The sequence below is a fragment of the Paramormyrops kingsleyae genome, unplaced genomic scaffold, assembly GCF_048594095.1.
Source record: "Paramormyrops kingsleyae isolate MSU_618 unplaced genomic scaffold, PKINGS_0.4 ups35, whole genome shotgun sequence".
NCBI classification, from domain to species: Eukaryota; Metazoa; Chordata; class Actinopteri; order Osteoglossiformes; family Mormyridae; genus Paramormyrops; species Paramormyrops kingsleyae.
In genome coordinates, this window is record NW_027325973.1 from 364,370 (window position 1) to 371,461 (window position 7,092).

At 56.1% G+C, this 7,092-nt stretch overlaps 14 non-coding genes and 1 pseudogene across 14 annotated transcripts; all 15 read right to left on the reverse strand.

Annotated features, from left to right (window-relative positions):
- Nucleotides 1-364: 364 nt before the first annotated feature.
- Nucleotides 365-556, reverse strand: LOC140585946 (U2 spliceosomal RNA). The gene has a single exon (XR_011987883.1). It is a non-coding gene; the product is annotated as a U2 spliceosomal RNA (small nuclear RNA).
- A 195-nt stretch (nucleotides 557-751) lies between these two features.
- Nucleotides 752-865, reverse strand: LOC140585698 (U5 spliceosomal RNA). The gene has a single exon (XR_011987636.1). It is a non-coding gene; the product is annotated as a U5 spliceosomal RNA (small nuclear RNA).
- Nucleotides 866-1,316: 451 nt separating this feature from the next.
- LOC140585947 (U2 spliceosomal RNA) lies at nucleotides 1,317-1,508 on the reverse strand. Its single transcript, XR_011987884.1, has one exon. It is a non-coding gene; the product is annotated as a U2 spliceosomal RNA (small nuclear RNA).
- Nucleotides 1,509-1,703: 195 nt separating this feature from the next.
- On the reverse strand, nucleotides 1,704-1,817 carry LOC140585699 (U5 spliceosomal RNA). The gene has a single exon (XR_011987637.1). It is a non-coding gene; the product is annotated as a U5 spliceosomal RNA (small nuclear RNA).
- Nucleotides 1,818-2,254: 437 nt separating this feature from the next.
- On the reverse strand, nucleotides 2,255-2,446 carry LOC140585948 (U2 spliceosomal RNA). Its single transcript, XR_011987885.1, has one exon. It is a non-coding gene; the product is annotated as a U2 spliceosomal RNA (small nuclear RNA).
- A 195-nt stretch (nucleotides 2,447-2,641) lies between these two features.
- LOC140585700 (U5 spliceosomal RNA) lies at nucleotides 2,642-2,755 on the reverse strand. Its single transcript, XR_011987638.1, has one exon. It is a non-coding gene; the product is annotated as a U5 spliceosomal RNA (small nuclear RNA).
- Nucleotides 2,756-3,189: 434 nt separating this feature from the next.
- Nucleotides 3,190-3,381, reverse strand: LOC140585949 (U2 spliceosomal RNA). The gene has a single exon (XR_011987886.1). It is a non-coding gene; the product is annotated as a U2 spliceosomal RNA (small nuclear RNA).
- A 195-nt stretch (nucleotides 3,382-3,576) lies between these two features.
- LOC140585701 (U5 spliceosomal RNA) lies at nucleotides 3,577-3,690 on the reverse strand. Its single transcript, XR_011987639.1, has one exon. It is a non-coding gene; the product is annotated as a U5 spliceosomal RNA (small nuclear RNA).
- Nucleotides 3,691-4,107: 417 nt separating this feature from the next.
- Nucleotides 4,108-4,299, reverse strand: LOC140585950 (U2 spliceosomal RNA). The gene has a single exon (XR_011987887.1). It is a non-coding gene; the product is annotated as a U2 spliceosomal RNA (small nuclear RNA).
- A 195-nt stretch (nucleotides 4,300-4,494) lies between these two features.
- LOC140585702 (U5 spliceosomal RNA) lies at nucleotides 4,495-4,608 on the reverse strand. Its single transcript, XR_011987640.1, has one exon. It is a non-coding gene; the product is annotated as a U5 spliceosomal RNA (small nuclear RNA).
- A 439-nt stretch (nucleotides 4,609-5,047) lies between these two features.
- Nucleotides 5,048-5,239, reverse strand: LOC140585952 (U2 spliceosomal RNA). The gene has a single exon (XR_011987889.1). It is a non-coding gene; the product is annotated as a U2 spliceosomal RNA (small nuclear RNA).
- A 195-nt stretch (nucleotides 5,240-5,434) lies between these two features.
- LOC140585703 (U5 spliceosomal RNA) lies at nucleotides 5,435-5,548 on the reverse strand. The gene has a single exon (XR_011987641.1). It is a non-coding gene; the product is annotated as a U5 spliceosomal RNA (small nuclear RNA).
- A 442-nt stretch (nucleotides 5,549-5,990) lies between these two features.
- LOC140585953 (U2 spliceosomal RNA) lies at nucleotides 5,991-6,182 on the reverse strand. The gene has a single exon (XR_011987890.1). It is a non-coding gene; the product is annotated as a U2 spliceosomal RNA (small nuclear RNA).
- Nucleotides 6,183-6,377: 195 nt separating this feature from the next.
- On the reverse strand, nucleotides 6,378-6,491 carry LOC140585704 (U5 spliceosomal RNA). The gene has a single exon (XR_011987642.1). It is a non-coding gene; the product is annotated as a U5 spliceosomal RNA (small nuclear RNA).
- Nucleotides 6,492-6,938: 447 nt separating this feature from the next.
- LOC140586090 (U2 spliceosomal RNA) lies at nucleotides 6,939-7,092 on the reverse strand (annotated as a pseudogene).

Below are 7,092 nucleotides of genomic sequence, written 5' to 3' on the forward strand. Positions count from 1 at the left end.
TGCCCAGGGGCGTCGCAGCCGCCGTCCTCGGGGCCCCGACTCCTCCCTGTCCTCCTGTCCTCTCAAAAGACAGCAATCATTTTAACAAACATGAGGGGAAATTCAAAAGGCAAAGATGACATCATGCCTTACCTCAGCGCAGCTGTCCACCGCACAAACAGTGTGTCACCTTCCTTTAAAAAAAAAAAAAAAAAAAAAGAAAACCGGCGGGAAACGGGGGCCACGCACAGACAGGGCCCCCCCCCTCACAGCACTCAGTCTATTAGTCACTCACTCACTCACTCAGTCAGTCAGTCAGTCAGTCAGTCAGTCAGTCAGTCAGTCAGTCAGTCAGTCAGTTCTGCCTTTCGACAACAGGGGGCAGTAGAGGTGCACCATTCCCGGAAGCACTGCAATACCGGGTCGATGCGTGGAGCGGACGGGGCAAGCCCCACTTCCGGCTCCCTGTTCCAAAAATCCGTTTAATATGTGGTCCCCTCCATGGGGGACGTATCAGATATTAAACTGATAAGAACAGATACTACACTTGATCTTAGCCAAAAGGCCGAGAAGCGATACCCACAAATTGCGCCCCGCCGGGCGCCGGCATGCGGGATGCCGACGGAGCTGGCGCGGCTCAGCCCTCACCAGCCCCTCTGGCAGGTGTCGCCCGGCGAGTCCACGCGTGATCCAGGGAGACCACAGCCGCGCCACCGGGCACCTAACGCCAGCCGCTAAGCCGGGCCCAGTCTTCCTTTGACAGCAGCAGTGCAGCTCTGCTTGGGCAGAGCCTCCAAAAATACCATGAACTCATCGCTATCCCTCTCCACGGAAATCTTTAGTAAAAGGCGAAAGATTTATACGGGATGAAGAGAGACCCGAGTCGATATGGGGCCGCCGCCAAGCCCGTCGCCGTTAGCCGGGCCTGCGTGACGCCCCCGCTCGGAGTAGAATGCCCAGGGGCGTCGCAGCCGCCGTCCTCGGGGCCCCGACTCCTCCCTGTCCTCCTGTCCTCTCAAAAGACAGCAATCATTTTAACAAACATGAGGGGAAATTCAAAAGGCAAAGATGACATCATGCCTTACCTCAGCGCAGCTGTCCACCGCACAAACAGTGTGTCACCTTCCTTTAAAAAAAAAAAAAAAAAAAAAAAAAAAAAAAAAAAAAAACGGCGGGAAACGGGGGCCACGCACAGACAGGGCCCCCCCCCTCACAGCACTCAGTCTATTAGTCACTCACTCACTCACTCAGTCAGTCAGTCAGTCAGTCAGTCAGTCAGTCAGTCAGTCAGTCAGTCAGTCAGTCAGTCAGTTCTGCCTTTCGACAACAGGGGGCAGTAGAGGTGCACCATTCCCGGAAGCACTGCAATACCGGGTCGATGCGTGGAGCGGACGGGGCAAGCCCCACTTCCGGCTCCCTGTTCCAAAAATCCGTTTAATATGTGGTCCCCTCCATGGGGGACGTATCAGATATTAAACTGATAAGAACAGATACTACACTTGATCTTAGCCAAAAGGCCGAGAAGCGATACCCACAAATTGCGCCCCGCCGGGCGCCGGCATGCGGGATGCCGACGGAGCTGGCGCGGCTCAGCCCTCACCAGCCCCTCTGGCAGGTGTCGCCCGGCGAGTCCACGCGTGATCCAGGGAGACCACAGCCGCGCCACCGGGCACCTAACGCCAGCCGCTAAGCCGGGCCCAGTCTTCCTTTGACAGCAGCAGTGCAGCTCTGCTTGGGCAGAGCCTCCAAAAATACCATGAACTCATCGCTATCCCTCTCCACGGAAATCTTTAGTAAAAGGCGAAAGATTTATACGGGATGAAGAGAGACCCGAGTCGATATGGGGCCGCCGCCAAGCCCGTCGCCGTTAGCCGGGCCTGCGTGACGCCCCCGCTCGGAGTAGAATGCCCAGGGGCGTCGCAGCCGCCGTCCTCGGGGCCCCGACTCCTCCCTGTCCTCCTGTCCTCTCAAAAGACAGCAATCATTTTAACAAACATGAGGGGAAATTCAAAAGGCAAAGATGACATCATGCCTTACCTCAGCGCAGCTGTCCACCGCACAAACAGTGTGTCACCTTCCTTTAAAAAAAAAAAAAAAAAAAAAAAAAAAGAAAACCGGCGGGAAACGGGGGCCACGCACAGACAGGGCCCCCCCCCTCACAGCACTCAGTCTATTAGTCACTCACTCACTCACTCAGTCAGTCAGTCAGTCAGTCAGTCAGTCAGTCAGTCAGTCAGTCAGTCAGTCAGTTCTGCCTTTCGACAACAGGGGGCAGTAGAGGTGCACCATTCCCGGAAGCACTGCAATACCGGGTCGATGCGTGGAGCGGACGGGGCAAGCCCCACTTCCGGCTCCCTGTTCCAAAAATCCGTTTAATATGTGGTCCCCTCCATGGGGGACGTATCAGATATTAAACTGATAAGAACAGATACTACACTTGATCTTAGCCAAAAGGCCGAGAAGCGATACCCACAAATTGCGCCCCGCCGGGCGCCGGCATGCGGGATGCCGACGGAGCTGGCGCGGCTCAGCCCTCACCAGCCCCTCTGGCAGGTGTCGCCCGGCGAGTCCACGCGTGATCCAGGGAGACCACAGCCGCGCCACCGGGCACCTAACGCCAGCCGCTAAGCCGGGCCCAGTCTTCCTTTGACAGCAGCAGTGCAGCTCTGCTTGGGCAGAGCCTCCAAAAATACCATGAACTCATCGCTATCCCTCTCCACGGAAATCTTTAGTAAAAGGCGAAAGATTTATACGGGATGAAGAGAGACCCGAGTCGATATGGGGCCGCCGCCAAGCCCGTCGCCGTTAGCCGGGCCTGCGTGACGCCCCCGCTCGGAGTAGAATGCCCAGGGGCGTCGCAGCCGCCGTCCTCGGGGCCCCGACTCCTCCCTGTCCTCCTGTCCTCTCAAAAGACAGCAATCATTTTAACAAACATGAGGGGAAATTCAAAAGGCAAAGATGACATCATGCCTTACCTCAGCGCAGCTGTCCACCGCACAAACAGTGTGTCACCTTCCTTTAAAAAAAAAAAAAAAAAAAAAAAAAAAAAAAAGAAAACCGGCGGGAAACGGGGGCCACGCACAGACAGGGCCCCCCCCCTCACAGCACTCAGTCTATTAGTCACTCACTCACTCACTCAGTCAGTCAGTCAGTCAGTCAGTCAGTCAGTCAGTCAGTCAGTCAGTTCTGCCTTTCGACAACAGGGGGCAGTAGAGGTGCACCATTCCCGGAAGCACTGCAATACCGGGTCGATGCGTGGAGCGGACGGGGCAAGCCCCACTTCCGGCTCCCTGTTCCAAAAATCCGTTTAATATGTGGTCCCCTCCATGGGGGACGTATCAGATATTAAACTGATAAGAACAGATACTACACTTGATCTTAGCCAAAAGGCCGAGAAGCGATACCCACAAATTGCGCCCCGCCGGGCGCCGGCATGCGGGATGCCGACGGAGCTGGCGCGGCTCAGCCCTCACCAGCCCCTCTGGCAGGTGTCGCCCGGCGAGTCCACGCGTGATCCAGGGAGACCACAGCCGCGCCACCGGGCACCTAACGCCAGCCGCTAAGCCGGGCCCAGTCTTCCTTTGACAGCAGCAGTGCAGCTCTGCTTGGGCAGAGCCTCCAAAAATACCATGAACTCATCGCTATCCCTCTCCACGGAAATCTTTAGTAAAAGGCGAAAGATTTATACGGGATGAAGAGAGACCCGAGTCGATATGGGGCCGCCGCCAAGCCCGTCGCCGTTAGCCGGGCCTGCGTGACGCCCCCGCTCGGAGTAGAATGCCCAGGGGCGTCGCAGCCGCCGTCCTCGGGGCCCCGACTCCTCCCTGTCCTCCTGTCCTCTCAAAAGACAGCAATCATTTTAACAAACATGAGGGGAAATTCAAAAGGCAAAGATGACATCATGCCTTACCTCAGCGCAGCTGTCCACCGCACAAACAGTGTGTCACCTTCCTTTAAAAAAAAAAAAAAAAAAAAAAAAAAAAAAAAAAAGAAAAACGGCGGGAAACGGGGGCCACGCACAGACAGGGCCCCCCCCCTCACAGCACTCAGTCTATTAGTCACTCACTCACTCACTCAGTCAGTCAGTCAGTCAGTCAGTCAGTTCTGCCTTTCGACAACAGGGGGCAGTAGAGGTGCACCATTCCCGGAAGCACTGCAATACCGGGTCGATGCGTGGAGCGGACGGGGCAAGCCCCACTTCCGGCTCCCTGTTCCAAAAATCCGTTTAATATGTGGTCCCCTCCATGGGGGACGTATCAGATATTAAACTGATAAGAACAGATACTACACTTGATCTTAGCCAAAAGGCCGAGAAGCGATACCCACAAATTGCGCCCCGCCGGGCGCCGGCATGCGGGATGCCGACGGAGCTGGCGCGGCTCAGCCCTCACCAGCCCCTCTGGCAGGTGTCGCCCGGCGAGTCCACGCGTGATCCAGGGAGACCACAGCCGCGCCACCGGGCACCTAACGCCAGCCGCTAAGCCGGGCCCAGTCTTCCTTTGACAGCAGCAGTGCAGCTCTGCTTGGGCAGAGCCTCCAAAAATACCATGAACTCATCGCTATCCCTCTCCACGGAAATCTTTAGTAAAAGGCGAAAGATTTATACGGGATGAAGAGAGACCCGAGTCGATATGGGGCCGCCGCCAAGCCCGTCGCCGTTAGCCGGGCCTGCGTGACGCCCCCGCTCGGAGTAGAATGCCCAGGGGCGTCGCAGCCGCCGTCCTCGGGGCCCCGACTCCTCCCTGTCCTCCTGTCCTCTCAAAAGACAGCAATCATTTTAACAAACATGAGGGGAAATTCAAAAGGCAAAGATGACATCATGCCTTACCTCAGCGCAGCTGTCCACCGCACAAACAGTGTGTCACCTTCCTTTAAAAAAAAAAAAAAAAAAAAAAAAAAAAAAAAAGAAAAACGGCGGGAAACGGGGGCCACGCACAGACAGGGCCCCCCCCCTCACAGCACTCAGTCTATTAGTCACTCACTCACTCACTCAGTCAGTCAGTCAGTCAGTCAGTCAGTCAGTCAGTCAGTCAGTCAGTCAGTTCTGCCTTTCGACAACAGGGGGCAGTAGAGGTGCACCATTCCCGGAAGCACTGCAATACCGGGTCGATGCGTGGAGCGGACGGGGCAAGCCCCACTTCCGGCTCCCTGTTCCAAAAATCCGTTTAATATGTGGTCCCCTCCATGGGGGACGTATCAGATATTAAACTGATAAGAACAGATACTACACTTGATCTTAGCCAAAAGGCCGAGAAGCGATACCCACAAATTGCGCCCCGCCGGGCGCCGGCATGCGGGATGCCGACGGAGCTGGCGCGGCTCAGCCCTCACCAGCCCCTCTGGCAGGTGTCGCCCGGCGAGTCCACGCGTGATCCAGGGAGACCACAGCCGCGCCACCGGGCACCTAACGCCAGCCGCTAAGCCGGGCCCAGTCTTCCTTTGACAGCAGCAGTGCAGCTCTGCTTGGGCAGAGCCTCCAAAAATACCATGAACTCATCGCTATCCCTCTCCACGGAAATCTTTAGTAAAAGGCGAAAGATTTATACGGGATGAAGAGAGACCCGAGTCGATATGGGGCCGCCGCCAAGCCCGTCGCCGTTAGCCGGGCCTGCGTGACGCCCCCGCTCGGAGTAGAATGCCCAGGGGCGTCGCAGCCGCCGTCCTCGGGGCCCCGACTCCTCCCTGTCCTCCTGTCCTCTCAAAAGACAGCAATCATTTTAACAAACATGAGGGGAAATTCAAAAGGCAAAGATGACATCATGCCTTACCTCAGCGCAGCTGTCCACCGCACAAACAGTGTGTCACCTTCCTTTAAAAAAAAAAAAAAAAAAAAAAAAAAAAAAAAGAAAACCGGCGGGAAACGGGGGCCACGCACAGACAGGGCCCCCCCCCTCACAGCACTCAGTCTATTAGTCACTCACTCACTCACTCAGTCAGTCAGTCAGTCAGTCAGTCAGTCAGTCAGTCAGTCAGTCAGTCAGTCAGTTCTGCCTTTCGACAACAGGGGGCAGTAGAGGTGCACCATTCCCGGAAGCACTGCAATACCGGGTCGATGCGTGGAGCGGACGGGGCAAGCCCCACTTCCGGCTCCCTGTTCCAAAAATCCGTTTAATATGTGGTCCCCTCCATGGGGGACGTATCAGATATTAAACTGATAAGAACAGATACTACACTTGATCTTAGCCAAAAGGCCGAGAAGCGATACCCACAAATTGCGCCCCGCCGGGCGCCGGCATGCGGGATGCCGACGGAGCTGGCGCGGCTCAGCCCTCACCAGCCCCTCTGGCAGGTGTCGCCCGGCGAGTCCACGCGTGATCCAGGGAGACCACAGCCGCGCCACCGGGCACCTAACGCCAGCCGCTAAGCCGGGCCCAGTCTTCCTTTGACAGCAGCAGTGCAGCTCTGCTTGGGCAGAGCCTCCAAAAATACCATGAACTCATCGCTATCCCTCTCCACGGAAATCTTTAGTAAAAGGCGAAAGATTTATACGGGATGAAGAGAGACCCGAGTCGATATGGGGCCGCCGCCAAGCCCGTCGCCGTTAGCCGGGCCTGCGTGACGCCCCCGCTCGGAGTAGAATGCCCAGGGGCGTCGCAGCCGCCGTCCTCGGGGCCCCGACTCCTCCCTGTCCTCCTGTCCTCTCAAAAGACAGCAATCATTTTAACAAACATGAGGGGAAATTCAAAAGGCAAAGATGACATCATGCCTTACCTCAGCGCAGCTGTCCACCGCACAAACAGTGTGTCACCTTCCTTTAAAAAAAAAAAAAAAAAAAAAAAAAAAAAAAAAAAAAAACGGCGGGAAACGGGGGCCACGCACAGACAGGGCCCCCCCCCTCACAGCACTCAGTCTATTAGTCACTCACTCACTCACTCAGTCAGTCAGTCAGTCAGTCAGTCAGTCAGTCAGTCAGTCAGTCAGTCAGTCAGTCAGTTCTGCCTTTCGACAACAGGGGGCAGTAGAGGTGCACCATTCCCGGAAGCACTGCAATACCGGGTCGATGCGTGGAGCGGACGGGGCAAGCCCCACTTCCGGCTCCCTGTTCCAAAAATCCGTTTAATATGTGGTCCCCTCCATGGGGGACGTATCAGATATTAAACTGATAACTGATAA